Raw genomic sequence first — 17,634 nt, 5'->3', positions numbered from 1 at the left:
TAACTGATATCCACTTATGAGTGAGTTGATACTGTGTGTTCCTTGGTCTGGGTTATCTTACTCAGGATGATTTTGTTTTACTTCCATCCATTTGCCTTCAGATTTCCTGGTGTCCTTGTTTTTAAAAAGCTGAGTAAAACTCCATTGTATAAATTGACCACTTTTCCTTTGCCCTTTCCTCAGTTGAGGGGCATCTAGATTATTTCTTGGTTCTGGCTGTTACAAATAAAACTGCTGTGAACAGTTGAGCAAGTGTCCCTGTGGTATGACTGCATATCCTTTGGGTTTATGCCTAAGAGCAATATAGCTGGGTCTTGTTGTAGATTGATTCCCAGTTTTCTGAGGAACCGCCACACTGACTTCCAAAGTGGCTGTACAAGTTTGCATTCCCACCAGCAATGAAAGAGTGTTCCCATTGCTCCACATCGTCTCCAGAATGAGCTGTTGCCTACGTTTTTGATATTAGTCATTCTGACAGGTGTAAGATGGAATCTCAGAGTCATTTTTGAGTTGCATTTCCTTGATGGCTAAAGATGTTGACCATCTCCTTAAGTGTTTCTTAGCCATTAAATACTAATTCTTAGTCAGATATAAGCCTTGAAATATGTACTCCCATTGTTAAACAGACCTTTCCCACAGTTTTTTAGCAACAATGTCAGGAGAAACAGTCTCATACAGTAACTCAAACCTAACTTCACAGTCTTTCTTCTCACTCCAGGTTCCTTATGTTGAATGCTAAACTGAACACATTAGCCCTGTCTGCTGCTAATGCATTTGCTGTGCTTTCACTTTTTAAGTAATAGTTAAGGCCCAAAGCAGCCACACTGAATTCTTTCTCCTCCCCGAATTACAGTTTTGCATGACCATTTATCAGGTGTATATTAGAGGAGAGTGTGGCTTTTAGACATTCCATTTGCTATATGCCATTTCTGATCTTTGTACAGACCTGTCATCTGTCACAGGATTTGGCTCTCAACTGTGTTTAGTTTTTAAGGCCTTGAGAACAAGTCAATCCATGTTCTAACACCTAATGATATGATTTATTGAACACAAAAGACGACTGCCCTCTACCCACCTCCCTGTAGACAAGTCTATGAATGTAACACTGAATTTAAAAAAAAAAAAGGGTCCCTCTTGGCAAAGGTTGAAGATTCATAAAAAGAAAGACCAAAATTCAGTCCTAGACTTAAAGACATCTGGCACAAAGTCAAAATATTCTGAACTATTCATTTTTTTTAAATGAGCCTAAATTAACCAATGTCTCAATGTGCCTGTAGATTTGTTTTAAAAATCTGTTCAAATCTGAGATGTGAGAAGTTGGCAACACTAGTTCCAATAAAATGAAAACAAAATCCCCCAAAGTGTATGACCAACAATCAGAGCGGTGACTTCTCTGGGAACCTTCTTCCCTATGTATAAGCAAGATGTAGCTTATAAAGTGACGTCACCTTCTATGCACTTTGTAGCTAGATGTTTACAAAGCATAGAAGAGTGGATCTGGGAATGAATAACCTAACGCCATTGTTCTGTCAAGATTTTACTTGGGCTACTTGAATATACACTGATTCATTTTAAAATTTAGAGTTTGCAATGCCTCCTTAAGATTTGCATCTCTGCTTTAGAAATTGGGTTTGATGATTCATCGGTCACCCTGCTGGAAGTCCCCAATGCACTCCAGTCCTTTCTCGAACATTGTGCCTATTTCAATTTCTAGTTTTCCCTCTAAAAGAAATCTCTGTGCTCTTTTTGCAGCAATAAGTGATTGTAATTAATGTCCTGAATGGTTGATTTTAAAACAATCTTCCATCCTTTTCATAAAACAAAATGTAAACATTAATAAAAATATACTAAATATTCTAAAACAATATATTTACAAACATTTAGACCTTTGAATGCCTAATTAGGGGGGGTTCATTCCTAAAGCCAACAGACATTCTTCTACTCTTTAGATGAATCAAAAGGCTTGCCAAAATTCATGTGATTTTGGCTAATGAAGTCTTTTATTCAAAATTAAATCTAAAAGCAGATGCTAAAACATGCATGATGGTGGATGGTAGATGTTCTCAGGATTTAGAACTTTCAGTGTAAAGATGAGCTTGGAAAACCTTGGGTCATCGTAAAAATTAGCCCAACCGAATTCACCATGAGAGTGTATAGTTCTTAGAGGGCTATTAACTAAGTGGTTGACACTTGTGCAGGGAACAAAGCGCTATCTAAGGGCACACCTCATAAATACATGGTCTTAATGGACTTTCCATGCCACCCTTAATTAACGAAGAATCTAAATGGTTGTTACTCATCTGCTAACCTGACATCCATCTCAGACCGTGGAGAATGGAAGGAACTTGGGATCACAGTCCAGCCTGGAGTCCAACCTCCACCATACGGTAAGAAGGCAGTGGCCTATAAGAAGTGAACTTGGAAATGTCATCTGCCTGCATACATAATAAAAGTAAAATAATTCCTATTATACCACAGCTTTATATGTATGTTTGTGTGTGCGTTTTCATTCTTTTATCCTATTCATTATGTTTTTGGAAATTTTTTATTCACTTATTTTGTGTACATGTGTAGGGTTAAAACGCACATGTGCCGTGGTGTACGTATGTGAGTCAGAGGACAATCTATGAGAGTCAGTTCTCTCTTTCTGCCTCATCTGTTCAAGGGATTGAACTCAGCTCATCAGGCTTGACTGCAGGCTGGCCCCTTTACCCACTAAACCTCCTTGCCAGCCCCTCTATTACATTTTTAAATGCTATTTTCTTAGCAACGACTGAATAGCAGTTATATTTTGAAAACTATGTCTTAGAACATGTCTGATATGTCAAGTTTTTAGGAAAATGCACGGATATTGATGATCCTGATACAGACCAGCAGCAATGGAGGCCTCTCACATTAGCTCACACTCAAAGGTGGCAGAGTCCCTACAAGTGCTAACCTACTTCCTAGGTCCTGGGTGGTTAATGAGAGTTCTCTCTTTCTCTCTCACTCTCCCTCTCCCTCTCCCCGCCTCTCTCCTTCTCTCTCTCTCTCCTCTCTCTCTTTCTCTCTGTCTCTGTCTCTCCCTCCTTCTCTGTGTGTGTGTGTGTCTGTGTGCGTGCATGCATGCATGTGTGTGTGTGTGTGTGGTATTTGCTCACATGTGTATTGGGGTACATGCTCCCACATAGGAAGAGAGCCATTGTCCTACTCTGTCAATCTCTCTTTATTACCTTAAGATGTTCTCACTAAACATGGAGCTAGGCTGGCACCAGCAAGTCCCATGAATCCTCCTGTGTCCCCCAGCCCAACCCCACTCTGGAGTTAGCAGCACATGTGACTGCGTTCAGCTTTTGTATGTAGATGCCTTGTCCTTGTGCATGCACAGCAAGTGCTCTTAGTGGCTGAGCCATCCGTTCAGCCACTCATGAACTCTGATCCTAAACCCAATGGAGACATCGTTAATAGGCATATTTGGCTCTGGCCACTCTCATTCTCTACATCTACTGTTTCCTCCACTCTGAGATGCTTCTGTCCTTCCTTGTTTCCTTTGTCATCACTGTAGCCCAGCAACTCAAAGCTCATACTCACATCACTGAGTCAAGCCCTGGTTGCTCACCCACCTCTGACGGCTGGAAGATTTATCATGCAAAGGCTCGCATTGACTGTCGCCCACGCTGATGAGCACCAAGAATGGTGCTGACTTACAGAACACTGAAGCCATCAGTGTTTGCACACCGCTTACTTCGTAGCAGGAATCGTGCTGTGCTACTGCTCACTCGGTATTTTCATTAACTCTCAATAAGCCTCACTCAATAAACATTACTTTCTCTTTAATAATTCCGGGAGAGGGAGGATTTCAATACCATGAAAAACCATCCCATGACCCACGGACGTTCATTTTTCCTTGGCTGTTCTGTTGGAACAAGTTTCCAAAGTCCTTAAATAGTAAACCCCGCAAATCAAAAATATAATTACTTTTATAATTATACTTATAACTTTTATAACTCGTCAGCTTACAGCGCCACTGGGTAGAGTTCTTCCCATGCCAACACTGTGGTGTGGCAAGTTTGTGGGGTTCTCTAAAACCCTGGGCTTGGGGGGAGTAAGCTCCTAGCCTTTCCAGCTTACTCAGGCTGCCACATTCCACAACTTATGGCTGCTTTCCATTCTTAGAGTCGGCAGTCACAGGACGCTAACCTCTGTTTGCCGGGCCACAGCTCCTTCACAGACTCTTCTGCCTCCTTCTCGTAACCCTTATAAGGATTACAAGCGCCCCTCTGATTACATTAGACGCACCTGGACATCCAGGATAGCCTAACTGTCTCAAGGTCCTTAACTTACTCACATTCGCAAAGCCATTCTGCCTAATAAGGCAACAATTACAAGCCCCACGGATTAAGCCCTGATATCTTTGGAGCCATCATTCAGCTTCCTTCATGTAGAATAAACATTCCTTTCAAGTGTGCATAGAACATTCATCTCTATAGACTACCTTCTGGCCTGTAAAGTCAATCTCAATAAATTTATAAAAATTAGAATTATACAAAATGTCCTTTCTGGCCACAAGTGAATTAAGATACAGTTTGAAATGAAAGAAATATCTAGAAAAACTTTCAAATAACTAAACATTATAAGATGGTAAATCTTGTTTTTTAAAAAAATCACAAGAAACATTAAAAAATACTTCGGGTAAAAATAAAAGCACAATGTACCAACATTAGTGGGCACAGGCAAAGTATTAGTACATAAAACGCTTGTATTTCATTTAAAAAAAAGATACAGAAACAGTAATGTGTACTCCTATCTTACAAAGAAAACAAACTAGAAGAAAAAAACTAAACTCAATGCAGTAGGAAAAATACAAAATTATTTTTATTCAAAGTCTCAAACTGATTTTTAGCCACAAAAAAATACCCTGTAATGATAATCAGTAAAGTCTACCTGTGATATAATGGGATATAAAAATAAACAAGGTGGACATTGGCGGGCTGCGGCAGAGGACAGACAAAACTATGTAACAAGGGATCCAAGACACCTTAACCTGGAAGGGAAAGCCCTTATTGTACACATCACTTAGGCCCCTTCTTGAAATGAACACAAAATGAATCAGATCTTTATAGTATGAGTAAAAGTCGGTGTTTTTTTAATATAAAGTCTTTGTGATCATGGAGTAGGTAAAGATTTCTTAAATCAGATAGCTACAAGAAGCAAGCATTCAAAAGGTTTTGATCATTTGAAGTGATATATATTTAAAAAGTCTGTTCTTAAGGAAACACCATTAAGAAATGAAAAACAAACCGTAGACCTGAAAATTTCCATATATATATCACAAATAATTTTGCTATATTTAACAAATAAAAGCTAAAGGGTATCAGCGTAAGGCCGCATAAGCAATGACTTTCTGAATGAGTTTATTCCGTGTAATAATCAGAACATGAGTTCATGTTGAAACATCATCAATGTTTATCTGAAAATCGAGTTTCGAGTGGCTGTTTGTATTTTATCTAACTACCCTGTTTCCAAGCAACATGTATTCTGAATGTGTTAAGAGTTTTTCACATGCTTCTTAATACGCTAAGGCAAGCAGAGTATTTGACAAAGGAGGTGAAGCTTAAGGACATGTTTACATGTTGTGGGGGCGGGGGGGAGATAGTTTTGAAATTAGTGTGCCAGTTTCTTAGGAAATTAAACACATCCTTTCAACTGCAATTTTGCTCCTAGGTATTTTCCCAAGGAAAAAACTGAGAATCTTCTTATCCTTAAAGACTAGCAGATAAATGTTTTCCGCACCTTCACTCATACATGTCAAGAACTAGAAACAAGTGTCCATCAATGAGATTATGAATAAACAAGCCATGGTGTGCAAAAATAATTAAAACCAAAAAGGAGACAAGAGTTCACACATACACAGCAACACAGATCAATCTCCTCCAAAACAGACAAAGACAGAAATCTGCATACTGCTAACATGTGCTTCCCTTCCCCACTCCATGTGCATACCATGTCAAAAATCAAGCTACTACAAGATGGGGGAAATCAGAAAGGAAAAAAAAATCTTTTTCTTGAGCAGGGAGAGCAGTAGTCAGTTGAAGGGAAGGAAACACAAGCGAAACTTTCTGAATGATATAATTGCTTCATATGCTATTGTAACAACTGGAAGGATAAGTGTTGACATTTCTAATTAGCAGAATGAATCTTATTTGGTCAAAGAAATCGAGAAAAATGTAAAAGGAAAGCACAGTGTTAAAGTATGAAATAGTGAACAGAAATGAGAGCCCGGGGCGTGCCACTAGCATCTATGGGATGCTGGTTTGCAGACATGTGTATGGAATCGTGGAGGCTTCCACCTAGATTTCAAGGAAGCTCTTTTGTGGCCCCTCTGAAGTGGTTGGCTCAGTCAAGAAGACTGAATATGCCCTTCACAGGCACCGTCTGGCAGAAACTCATCGGAGTGGGTGATAATTCAAGCTTTTTACTCTCTATGAGGAGCGCACAGCCACAGAAGTTGCTGCTGCCGCTCTGCATAAAAAGTTATGTGGCCTGAATTCATGATAGAAATGACAAACTAGGTTTTCCCATGAAGCATGGTGTCTTGACCCATGGCAGAGTGTGCCTGCTGTTGATTAAGGGGTGCTCTTGTTATAGACCAAGAAGAACTGGAGGGAGTGCAAGTCTGATTGCAACACAGTTACAATTGAATGTCAATCTGAGTGTCCTCAACTTGGCTATCATAAAAAAATAATTGAGAGAAGAATATTCCTGGACTGTTATTTTCATACTGTTATTTTCAGGGGTTAGGGCTCAAATGAGCTAGCAGAGTCCGAAAGCTTTTCAGTCTCTAGAAGCTGTTCAATCTAAAAAAGATGATGTTCACCAACATGTCCTTAATAAGGAAGGTAAGATGCTCAGGACCAAAGCACCCAAGGTTCAGCATCTTGTTACTCCACGTATCCACAAATTCCAGTCCAGTGATCTGAAGAAACAATGCACTGAGAAAAATGAGGAGGAGGCTCTGGGATGTGCTAAATTTTTGATCAAGAGAATGAAGGGAATCAAAGAAAAGCACCAGGAGCTGTGGTCAAGAGATGTGGATTGTTCCCACTGAAAGCTTCCACTTCAATACACTTAGGTAGGGCTTACTCAATCTTAGTGCAGCTAGTACTTGTAAGAAAGGAATCATTCTTGCAGATGAGCTGAGATAGCACATTCATAAAGAGTTCCCAAAGAGTTCTGCTTAAATCACAGGAGGGTGAGATCACGAGGAAGAAAGGCAATGCTAGCACAGAGGACTGTAAATTCTGAAAGATATCCCATGTTACTCTTTCCAATACAGCTATATATTGTTTTAAAACATTAGACATCTATCACTTAATATTTACCTGGCTTATAAACTGAATTTAACACACTTTTCTTCCTCTTGGAAACGTTTTGTCATTAAAAATATTAAAATTTGAGTCACTATTCAACGCAAATGTTTCTATATTTAATTAAGGAGGCTGAATTTTCATGTGACAAAAATAATTCAACGGATAGAAATGCCATAAAGAGTTGATTTATCCTACAAAGGGGGGAAGCATGTGCCATTTTCCAGGGTACAGATGTGGCATTACTTAGCATCAGAACCTTGTAAAATGTGAGCATATAAAACATAGACGATCCTAGGCATGTTTAGTGGAAAGTATAAACACTGAGACAGGGTGGTTAGCATATAAAGACCTCAACTGAGTTCCCTTGAACTTATTACCTTACCAATCTAAACACAGGTCTAGACCCCGCTAAGGGATGGGTGGTTTATTTTTATAAAGCAGCGCAGAGATGTAATAGACAGCACGAGTACCTAAAACCCCAGTTAACCTCACAAATCTCAGATAAAGGGAAACCACTCAGCAGCCAGTTAACAGTCAAATAGCAATTCTGAATCACAAATTAACCAACACAGTGATGCGTGCAGCCGTCTGCTTTGTTGAAAAAAAAAATGCTTTTCATTAAGAAGGACAGTGTGTAAAGTTTGTCTCGTACATTATGTAAGAAGCAGAAATACCCAGGCCAACTTTGCTTTTAAAAGCAAATCAAGAACAGAAAGATTAGTAAATGGAACCTGTCAGAGTGGAAGCCTGGTTAAGTATCAAAAGGAAGTTTGAGGATCTTATCATTATTTGAAAGTATTAACAGAGCTAGATCTCCATGCCTCGAGGAACTGGTTCTGGCTGGAGCAATGTGAAATATGAATGGACTTAGGGACAGTAAGCAAAACGTGCTTGCTTTCACTGCGGGAAATAGAGCCGCAACAATGACATGTTTGGAGAGCACATGAACAAAATGGGCTAGACAGCGGGTGCCCACGCCTGGCAGACACTGCTTTTGTAACCGGAGCAGTTTCTTTAACATTCCTACAATACATCACAATTCATGCAACAAATGAACAAATTCACACTGAGCCTTTACCGTATGATAATTCCTAAGGAACAGTAGTTGAGAGGACAGGGTCTCTTCCTTCTGAAGTTTACGTTGAATTAGGAGAAGCAGGCAGGCAAAGCTCAGTTCAGTACAATGTGATATGGAGAGAGGAATTGGCATGCTAAAGAAGCTTGTAGAAAGAAGACTTGGTCTACACAATGATGCTTGAAGAACTTATGTCTTAGGGGTGCGAGGAGGATATCCAAACGTGCTATGGTACAAGGAGCAGGTGTGAGAATAATGGGGCAGGAGAGACGAGCAAGAGGCTCGGCTAACAGTCTTGTATACCTATATGTATGGAGTCTAAAATGTTATCTCGAGAACAGCAGAGAGAAGAAGAAACATGACTAGGTTTTCTTGTCAGAAGTGTGAGAGTGCAGAGAACAGATAAAGGGGCAAGCTGGACACAGAGACCATGGAATAATGTACAAGATAGAGGTTGGCCACTTTGGCTGAGAAGAAGTGATGGAAATGTAAGGAAGTGAATGGCCTTTAGTGGCACCCGGGACACAGAAGCACCAGGGCGGGCGATTAACATTGAGAATTTTGAAGAGTGTGTACTGGAAAATTCTGTTTGATGCGGATTTGGAATAGAGATGACTGAGTGTCTTCATCATCATAGAGACCCTGTGGTAGCTTGTTTGGGCATTTGTGGGACAGTCTAGAGAAAGGAATAAAAGGAGAGAGGGGGAGGGATGGAGGGGAGTATAAAGACAGCAGAATACGACATGCCCTCTGGAAGTTCCTTCAAGAGGTGATACATAGTAGATCTAATTGGATCATGGGAGAGTCCATGAAGTGGCTAACTCTGTCTAAAATCAATAGGTCAAGGCTACTAGCAGTGAAGGAGTTTTGGTGAGTGTGTTGTTATCAAGGAGTAAAGAAGTGGGGATGTACCTCAGTGGTGGAACACTTCTTTGGTATATGCAAGATCGTGGATTCAAGCCCTGGCATTATAAAAAACAAAAATATTTTAAAATTGAGATTGACTCCTTACTGGCATCTTATATCTTGCCTTATTGTGTGATGTTTTCTGAATATGGTTGATTCTACTTTTGCTTCTCCATCCTGCTGTACCACAGCCAGGGACCTCATGCTAGATCATTACTGTCATGCTGTTTGTGCCTTCCAAAGAAACCTCTTTACTTTTGAAGTAATCAAGCCTCAAGCATTTTGTTTTAGAAAAGCATATGAACTAAGATAGAAAGCTAAAGTAATAGTAATAAAAGAAATCTACCAGAGAAGCGTGAAAATATATGACATGAGAGGAAAAAAGGGGAAGAAAAGCAAATGGTCAGTATGATATTACACTACAGTGACAGAAAAAAATAACTCAGAGATGAGGAGCAATGGGTGCTTTAGCAAATAAAACCAAAAAAAAAAAAAAAGAGAGAGATGAAGAAGACCAGAAGATCACGGAAGCCAAAGGAGGGGAGTCTTGTGAGAACAAGGATGTGTTCAACAACACTGAATACTGCAGGGGAAATATAAAATGGAGACTATAAAATACCCATTAAATTTAATAACATTTACACAAATAATAGCTGGCCTTCATTGCACAGCAATGGGCTCCCTCCTCCATGGGGAGGAAGGAAACTATCGTCAGTGTTTCTCTGTGACCTGCTGGCTCTCTGAAGCCACCCGTTGTCCTCAGACCCTCCAGCTGGATGCTGCCCCTCTTTTCTACTGCAGTTTGCTTTTGCGCTGCTCTAAACATATCCTGCTGCCCTTCCTTTTATAATTTTGCAGCAGAATTCCCTCCCCCAGCCTTGTTATCAATGAGAAAGACTTAACCATTATTAGCAGCTCATTAATTACAGTGCCCTTGAAAGAGATGTCGCAGACGCCAATCCTCACCTCCTTAAACACACACACACACACACACACACACACACACACACACACACACACAGAGCCTATCCTATCCCCCCCACCTCCATCACCCACCTCCTTTCTTCAGTGACATTCCCTCTTGTGTTGTAGTAACTCTATGTGCTTGTCTTTCGTGTAGCTTTAAGCTTCTCAGAAGCACAGGCAGCCGCTTGTACTTGGATCTCGCCCGCCTGTCCACCCTGTACAGTGAATACTTCATAAATATTTACCAAGTTTAAGTGGTTTGATTGAATGCATTAAAAGCTTACCTGTCTTCCTTCAGTGCTCAGTTCTCGGTAGAGGCTGGAAAGTCTTTCAGACTTTTACTTTTGAAGATGAAGTCTTTCCACCGTGGGCCTGATGGAAAGGCCTAGCTCATTCTGTAGTTTTCATCCTTGGGTTATATTTATTCTTTAAGTTGACATTTAGTGAGTCGCTGTATAAAAAGACATTTTTTGACAGGTTAAGGATATTTTCATTTAATTCATATTAGCAAAACAATATGATTTTGAATCTGAATTGTAGGAATAAATGAACTGTTCCAAGACAAATGTATCTGAGGCTGGAAAGTATTTTATAAGATTCAACATCCTTCCCTCACAAGAGCAATCTACAATTCATAATAGAAAGAAAGACCACTAAAAGTAAGGTGATCTGGGCAAAGTCCCTATTTAACACACTCAACAATAAGAGAGCAGTATTCTTTCTAAGATCATGAACAAGAAAGAAATGCTGTCATTACCTATTTTTTTGCAATAAAAACAAAATAGCTAATGTGGGGTAATAGAGAGAGAAAAGAAATTAGAGATCTAAGACTGTGGTGTTGGCTCCTACTCAGACTTAGTGAGGGCCTGTGAGAAATGTCACTGCAATGGTGGCCTGTGTGCAGGAAGCACCACAGGTGGGGAAACAGGAAACCACAGGGCAGTCTCAACAGCAATGCCACTCCAGGAGAGCAAAGCTGATTCTTTCTGATATCGGTGCCCTCACAGCCTAATCACCTTCTACTAGATCCACCTCTTAGAGGTCCTGATGCCTTCGCATCACACTGAAGGCCAGGCTTCCAGCAAAAAACTTATAGCTATATACTCAAAAGGTATCTAAGACATAAAAGATGCCTGCTCTTACTGGGGCCATCTAGCATAATATTAAAAGTCCTAACTGAGCTCATATGCACAAATAGATAATAAATATTTAAAAATTGTAAAATTACAGAGCATGAAAGTTAGAAGATTATCTGTTTTCAGAGGGCATAATTTCATAGGTACAAACACTACACTGTTTTACACACACGCACACACACACCCAACAAGACATTATATATTTAATATATAATTTTGTCAAGGGTGTCAATCAATACTATCAAAACATTCTACACGTTTAACAAAAATTCCTATCACAATACTAGGATACTTTTACAGAGAAAGAAGAAAGCCCATCTTAAAATGTATATGATGCATTGGTTTGAATATGAACTTTCTCCCACAGGCTCAGAATTTGAATTTTCAGTCTTCAGCTTGTAATGTCTGTGGATCTTTCAGGAGATGTGTTCTGATGGCAAAGTCAGATAACTAGGAGTGGGTCTATTAAGGTCCTAGCTACCTTACTAATCCCAGCAGAGCTCTCTCTCCCTCTTTCTAGGCTGCATCTGCCATGCCTCCTCCAAGTAGACCTAAAATTCTTCTGAATGTGTAAGTCAAATAAGTTATTCCTCTGTTCTTAAGATGGTTTGTCTGGCATTTGGAACACAGTGACAAGAATGTAGTCAATGTTATGGAATCTAACGGGACCTAAAATAGCAGTACCAATTCTGGAAAAGAAGAACATGAATGTCGGAATACTCATGCTTCAAAAACATATCAAAAAGCTAACTGAAACCGCACAGTGCAGATAGGAAAACAAAGACACAGATAAACATAATAGAAAGAGATTCCAGGAAGAAATCTTGGCAAATGTGGCCAGATGATCTTTGACAAATTGTTAAGTCCATTTAATCAGGGAAGGACATGCTCTTGCATAAGTATTCCTGGGAAAACTTGATATCCACCCAGCAAGCCCTCTTGCACATTGAGTCAACTCGGAGACTACAAGGCCCACTTCTCCACAGATCAGCTAGAGCTAAGAGAGGTAGGGATGAAAGAAAGAGACATGGCTTGGTGAGGATCAACAATTTGGGTATTTACAGGGGGAAGTGGGAGGGTCAGTGAAAACTGTGTATCCTTTCTGTAAAAGTTCTAGCTCAGGGAGCCACAGTTTCTGATGTAGGCATCTTTGGAAGTCAACTTGGAAGACAGAATGAAACACCACGCCTCTGCCATGATGGTAGCCCAGAGAAGGTCCCAAGAGACCCTATTACTCATCCATTAAAAGGACGCTTTCCCAAAGTCAACAAAGGCGAGAACGAAATGATGGTTATAAGATAACAAAGTCCCTGACACAATTCTCCATGCAAACAAAGACAAAGGAATTACCACCCCGACTGGGTAGTGACAGGGGAAAAGACAAGGGAAGGAGCAAGAAAGATGAGCAATGTGATTTATTATTTTTCAGTTAATGGGAGGACACACACCACACACACACATACACACACACCTCCACATCAGAATCGCCAGAAACTCTTAGTTCATTTTTCCCTGCCTTTGGTTCTCAGGGAGACTAGTTCAACACTCTTCTTGGATTAAAAACCTAGCTCTTATGACCTCAAAGACTAGAGCACAGAGTTCCCCGTCACAGAACTGACAGGATCAAGCAGACTTCATTAGTGTCTGTTCTTCTCCCATCACAGTTCCCCACTGCCTGTCACATGATGCTGTCTTCTTTGAGTAATCTAAATGCAAACTATCAGCAAACACAAACATTATATAACTAAGTTCATTCAGCTTTAGTCATTCTGATGTGGTCCAGCCCTGGAGGCCAGGACTGCTTGACATCAGTTAGAGAACTTCATGAAGAAGCAAGGTTGACATTTGCTAATTTAGGAAGATGCACTGCAGAAAATCTCACGAGGAGGAACTGCCCTGTGTTTTAGTTTATTACCAAAAGACAGATCAATAAAAGTCTACAAATATGGTAAAAGAAAGCACAAAGCACCATTATTTACACGGCCCCATCAAAAAGCCAAAAAAAACTTTAAAAACTTACAAATGATAAACCTGAGAAAGGTGACCTTATGAGCTAAATATATCAAGAAAAACTGCTAAAAATAAGCACTAAAAATATTATAAAAATATCTATAACTCAAAAAATTTTAAAACTTCTGCCTAATAATAATATATATTACTTTTATGTGTGCATATATATATATTTCTTGCATTAATAAATATGAAAGACCCTTATTTTGAAATAAATTATTTCTCACGATTTTGGTGGCATGTGGCTTTAATCCCAGCTCTTGGGCGGCAGAAGCAGGTGGATCTCTGAGTTGGAGGCCAGCATGATCTACAGAGTGAGTTCTTCAACAACCAGGGATTCACAGAGAAACCCTGTCTTGAAAAACTACCAAAAATAAAAAAGAGAAAAAAATATTTCCATCATTCAGGGATGTAGAGAAGCAGGATCAGAGTTTCAGGGTTAACTTCAGCCACATAGCAAATTTAGGGCCAACCTGACAAATATGAGACCCCATTTTGAAAAGAAATTAGCCAAATAAAATTATATTTATTAAATGGAACAATGACTTGTGTTACTAACTTAGAAATATTATTTTAAATGTGTTTATCTTTTTAGGATTATTTTTCAAAATCATTTCATGCCAAATCTCCAAATCCAGCAGCAGCAGGTTCTTGGGGAGAAGGAAGCCAGGCCTCCACTTGGAGCTCTCACTATTAAACTGGTACCCACTAGAGAAGATGAACAAAGACCCACCAGGACAAATCAAATGAGCCTGGGGCACTGCATCACTAAGTTGTAGCAGGACTTGGTGACCCAGAACCAAGCTTCAAAGTTTTCATATTTTGTAACCTATATGTCTAAAAGTATATTAGTTTTTCCAGAAATGTACAATAATACAGTACTTATCAAATATTCTAGGGAATAAAGACTAATATTTTTGAATTGTTAATGGTATTTATATGCAAATAATGGAAAAATTGGGACTATCTTGGGATAAGAGATTAGATCAATGAACTTTTCCATCTCTATACAATGAAATATATTAGAATGTGAAGCCCTGAAAACATTTGAATAAAAGCATCAAACAGTATATATCCTATATTGATAAACTTTTATCATGTAATATCAATTTTGTAAAAGTAGTTTTCAATCCACCAAAATATATTCACATACATGCACAGATTAAAATTAATCAAAATATATGCGCTAAACTATAGGTCTAAAAAATCCTGCTGTATTTATTTTTATTAAATATGGATTATCAATTAATACAAAGGAATCAAAACTTGAATATGTGACAACACTCTCCACCTTCTTCCCTCCCTAAAGCTGTACAATTATTAGACATGAGAGGCATGAAGACAGGGAAGAGATAAAGCTGAACTCAGCCCAAAAGGTGCTGTTCTCAGGAAGTCTTAAAACATGGTTCACCGTGGGTTGGGAATGCAGAAGGTCCCAGAAGGTGTGGGAGAGGTGAGCTCAACAAGTGCAGACTTGCTTGTTAGATATGGAGCTGAAAAATGAGATAGCATTTTAAAAATGTAGGTTCATTATTCTGAAAAGGAGGTTGAGTTTCTCAGTAAAGATGCACCTTTGTTCTTGGCTGCTGTTTAATCTGGAATGAGAATTGGGAAACCTGCCTTACATCTACTGATCATGTGCCTTAGGTCCCTGCAACAGACTCTCTGAGTTGAGAGTTCTTGGTTCCAGATGAGCATAAAAGTTGCCCTAAGTGATTTTTCTATGAGTGCAAAAATCCCCCAACACCCACATAAGAAGTCCGGCATGGTTGTGCATGCCTATAATCCCATTGCTGTAGGCAAAAAGAGAAGCAGACCCCAAGAGCTCATGGGCAAATCAGGTCAGGCCAACAAAAACTCCATTTATAGACTTTGTTTGAAGGGAAAGAATGATGCAGACCCATTCACACACTCGTGTAATGCACACACACACACACACACACACATGTGACCAAGCACACACAAATAATAAAAACATAAAATGAATCTTCAAAGAAAGTAGTTTAGAAAAAATGTCCAACCATTGGGAAATCTGGCATTGCAAACTGTGAATCACAAACTTAAGAAGCCAGAGATGTGATGAATGATGTTCTTAACATTTAAGGAGGCAATGACTGCAAACTGCCTTGTGCTGAATTTAGTCATCAAAATATATCGTCCACACTACACACACGCACATGCATACATGCTCACATAAGCTCGTGCACATGCATGCACACATGTACACACACACATTTAAAACTTTAAGTGTGTAAAGACTTTGAGAGAGCATTATGAAAATTACATGTGTCTGCCAAGTAGCCAGGTTGCAATATAAATTACATTTTCTGGTGTCTTTTTGACCTTCTGCCTTCCTGAACTTGATGTTTTCCATTTTTAAAAAAAAGAAGAAGAAAGAAAGAAAAAATATAGCTCATTTGAAAAGGTTGCATTTAATCTACTTGTAAATATTTATGAACATTTCCAAAGACTCCATAAGCTTACCTACATTTTTCCACGGTTTCTGAGGTGTCTAATACATTACATTAGATCTCACGTGTTGTCCTCTCACAATAAAATGTTCAAAAGAGAAGGTGATAACCCAAACAACCTGACACCAATCAGCAGGCACTCAGAAGGGAGGAAAAACAGGAGGTAGAAATAATCCATAAAATTGGCTCATGTTTCATATGAAGATTTTTTTTCCAAAAATTATTTTCTCAAGATGGAATTTGTTCAGAATTCAAGGGTTAATAGACAGCTTTTAAAAAGCAACCAGTGGATGTCAGTGACCCCACCCCTTCCGACTTTCACCTTCACTCCCGTCGCAAGTAGGATATGAACGCATTGTTCTACACGGCCCTCAGAGCAACACTATAGGCGGTGATGGCTCTGTGCTGCGTGTGAGGCTGAGAAACACAATATGGCACTGGGAATCCTTCCTGTCATTTGCACATATGAAGCTTGTTGAGACATCCCTAACTGCAGCTGCTTTTCATAGAGCCTGCCATTGTTTACATCTCTGCCTCCAAAATACAAAATGGGCCGTTGCTAGGAATGAACCACTTCATTTCCTGACCGCTGCAAGCCAGCCCAGTGTCTCCGTTGTTCCTTCCCAGATGTTCCGCCAGCACAGCCATGTTGCCTGACACTGTGTTCTGCCTCGGTCTTGGATAACAAAATGAGCTATCTTGAATTATTAGTATCACTTTGGTTGAGACTGTATACACTACAGTGATACAATAATAATATTGAGAAGCATGTCTGGGGCCTCTTACATATTGAATATCTGAAAGAGGCCGACCATAAAACACAGAGATGGGTAAGGTTTAGTTCCCACCATCAAGATGTTTCTAAAGTGCGCAGGCTTCCAAGAGAAGGCATAATCGTGGATGACAAGCACCTGGACAGGCAAAGGAGCTTCCTTTGTCTGGGACTAAGGATCAGCAGATAAGAGCACCAGCTGCTCTTCCAAAGGATCTGCGTCCAGCTCCCAGTAACCACACCAGGCAGCTCCTGTAACCACCTGTAAATACAGTTCCAGGGGATCCATCACTCCCTCCTGGTTCTGTAGGCACCTGCATACATGCGACATACACACACCCACATGAATTTTAAAATATGTGATTTTAAAATGTAGCTGGCTTTACATATAAATGCCTGTGTGTGTGTGTGTGTGTGTGTGTGTGTGTGTGTGTGTGTGTGTAGATTTGTCGGTCTTAAATGCATCTTTATTGATTACAATAGAAGAGAGACCATTTCAGATTAAAGGTGATGGAGGAGTGTCTATGTGTTACTTTCATTATTAATAAAGATACTGCCTTGGCCCTTTAAGAGACAGAAAATTAGGTAGGCGGAATAGACAGAACAGAATTGTGGGAAAAAGGAAGCAGAGTTGGGGAGACGCTTCAGGCAGTCGCCATATGCAGTCGCCATGATTCTCCTCTCTGAGATGGACGCAGGTTAAGATCTCTCCTGGTAAGCCACACCTAGTGGTGCTACACAGATTACTAAATATGGGTTAAAGGAAGATGTGAGAAATAGCCAATAAGAGGCTGAAACTATGGGCCAGGCAGTATTTAAATGAATACAGTTTCCGTGTAATTATTTTGGGCAAAGCTAGCCGGGAGGCGGGACACAGCCCGCTGCTCCTTCTACATAAAGGGAAGGAATCATTCCCAGAAAACAGTGCTTCGGGGAAAATGATGATAAG

The sequence above is a fragment of the Arvicola amphibius genome, chromosome 8, assembly GCF_903992535.2.
Source record: "Arvicola amphibius chromosome 8, mArvAmp1.2, whole genome shotgun sequence".
NCBI classification, from domain to species: Eukaryota; Metazoa; Chordata; class Mammalia; order Rodentia; family Cricetidae; genus Arvicola; species Arvicola amphibius.
The sequence above is the reverse complement of the archived record's forward strand: the minus strand, read 5'-3'. Positions refer to the sequence as shown.